This window comes from Anopheles moucheti, unplaced genomic scaffold, assembly GCF_943734755.1.
Source record: "Anopheles moucheti unplaced genomic scaffold, idAnoMoucSN_F20_07 scaffold_260_ctg1, whole genome shotgun sequence".
Classification (NCBI taxonomy): Eukaryota; Metazoa; Arthropoda; class Insecta; order Diptera; family Culicidae; genus Anopheles; species Anopheles moucheti.
In genome coordinates, this window is record NW_026453629.1 from 26,440 (window position 1) to 29,034 (window position 2,595).

The 2,595-nt window shown below is 43.2% G+C and overlaps 1 pseudogene; it reads right to left on the reverse strand.

Annotated features, from left to right (window-relative positions):
• Nucleotides 1-456: 456 nt before the first annotated feature.
• LOC128309261 (uncharacterized) lies at nucleotides 457-1,269 on the reverse strand (annotated as a pseudogene).
• Nucleotides 1,270-2,595: the final 1,326 nt, after the last annotated feature.

The window sequence follows — 2,595 nt, forward strand, 5'->3', positions numbered from 1 at the left end:
CCAGTATCAGGAATACCCAGATGAGTATAGGATCCTGCAAGAGGGGCTGGCGGACACTAAAACGAAAAGAATTAATCTTAAGAAAAGTAGTCCTCTTTTTAGGCGAAGCCCTTACCTGGATGAAAATGGAGTCATACGGCTACACGGACGCATCGATGCTTGCCAGCACATCAGTGACGAAATGAAACGGCCCATCATCCTGCCGAAAACCGGTCACCTCTACCTGATTATCGATGATTATCATCGACGGTACCAACATGCAAATCATCAAACCGTGATGAACGAAGTACGACAAAAATTCGACGTTCCGGCCTTGAGAAGCGCTTGCCATAGGATACGGAACAACTGCGCAACGTGCAAGATCCGTAACGCTACACCTACGGTGCCAATGATGAGTGGGCTTCCCGCCGCCCGTCTTTCTCCATTCTGTAGACCATTCTCATTTACGGGAATCGACTACTTCGGACCATTCCTCGTCGCTGTTGGACGGAGACAGGAAAAGCGCTGGGGTGTATTGTTCACCTGCTTAACCATCCGAGCGATACACATCGAAGTGGCATCCAGCCTGTCAACCAGCTCCTGCATAATCGCGTTAAGAAACTTCATCGCCCGGCGCGGTACCCCATTGGAGATCTACTCGGATAAGGGTACCAACTTCATAGGTGCAAATCGAGAACTGAAGGAAGCCATAGCCAAGATAAACACCAACGAGCTGATTGAAGTAATGCACCTTCCGGACACGAAATGGAACTTCAACCCGCCGGCTGCCCCACATTTTGGCGGGGCATGGGAGAGATTAGTGCAAACCGTGAAGCACACGCTGAACAACATGCGTTTTACACGTACTCCATCTGATGCGGTGTTTACAAACTGGTTGATAGAGGTCGAAATGATCGTAAACTCGAGACCGCTTACACAGGTTCCGGTAGAAAATGAAGAAGAAGCACCATTGACTCCAAACCACTTTATTTTAGGATCGTCGGCTGGGACCAAACCTCTAAGCATCTTAGACGATTCAGCAGCTTGCCTACGAAACAACTGGAAAGCATCACAGGCTTACGCGAACGTTTTCTGGCGCAAATGGGTCGCCTCATATCTACCGACTCTTACCAGACGAAGTAAGTGGTTCCAGACGCAGCGAACCTTGAAGGAAGACGATCTAGTCTTGATTGTGGACGACAACCTCCCGCGCGGATGCTGGCCGAAGGGACGCGTGGTACGGACGGTACCTTCGAAAGACGGAGAAATACGGCGAGTACACGTAAAATTGGCAAACGGAAAGGTTTTAGAGCGCCCGGCAGTGAAAATAGCTGTTGTTGACATCGAACCACGAGATGGTGTTTTGACAGTTCAAAACACCGGGGTCCAGTGTTGCGAGCAACGGTTCATTTGAACCAACAGCAGCTCGTTCAGTAGGTTTACGCTAGGTGGCGCTCGCGTAGCAGGATCGTGCGCTCTTCTCACGTATTCTCGTTCTGGGAAAACGGGAGAGAATGCCGATAAAAGCAGCGCGCAGGGACAGCTAGGGTCTTTTTCGATACCAGCTTAGGCAAAGGATAGAAGTTTTTTTAACGCACGCCCTTTTCCTTTCTTAACCTAACACGAGAGATACACTCTCCTTTAGAATAAAGTGTTAAAAGAAGCTATTAGTGTCGCCTTTGCGGTAGAAAAGCGGTCGCTGGACGCGACCTTTGTTGCTGGACGCAACAACTATCTATTTTAACTAGATTCGTCAATTCAAAACGAACTTTGTACTATCTAGTGGAATTCCACCAGAATTGAGTTTTCATGCAAAAACTATCTATTTTAACTAGATTCGTCAATTCAAAACGAACTTTGTACTATCTAGTGGAATTTCACCAGAATTGAGTTTTCATGCAAAAACTATCTATTTTAACTAGATTCGTCAATTCAAAACGAACTTTGTACTATCTAGTGGAATTTCACCAGAATTGAGTTTTCATGCAAAAACTATCTATTTTAACTAGATTCGTGCATTCAAAATGAACTTTGTACTATCTAGTGGAATTCCACCAGAATTGAGTTTTCATGCAAAAACTATCTATTTTAACTAGATTCGTCCATTCAAAACGAACTTTGTATTATCTAGTGGAATTCCACCAGAATTGAGTTTTCATGCAAAAACTATCTATTTTAACTAGATTCGTGCATTCAAAATGAACTTTGTACTATCTAGTGGAATTCCACCAGAATTGAGTTTTCATGCAAAAACTATCTATTTTAACTAGATTCGTCCATTCAAAACGAACTTTGTACTATCTAGTGGAATTCCACCAGAATTGAGTTTTCATGCAAAAACTATCTATTTTAACTAGATTCGTCAATTCAAAACGAACTTTGTACTATCTAGTGGAATTCCACCAGAATTGAGTTTTCATGCAAAAACTATCTATTTTAACTAGATTCGTCCATTCAAAACGAACTTTGTACTATCTAGTGGAATTCCACCAGAATTGAGTTTTCATGCAAAAACTATCTATTTTAACTAGATTCGTCCATTCAAAACGAACTTTGTACTATCTAGTGGAATTCCACCAGAATTGAGTTTTCATGCAAAAACTATCTATTTTAACT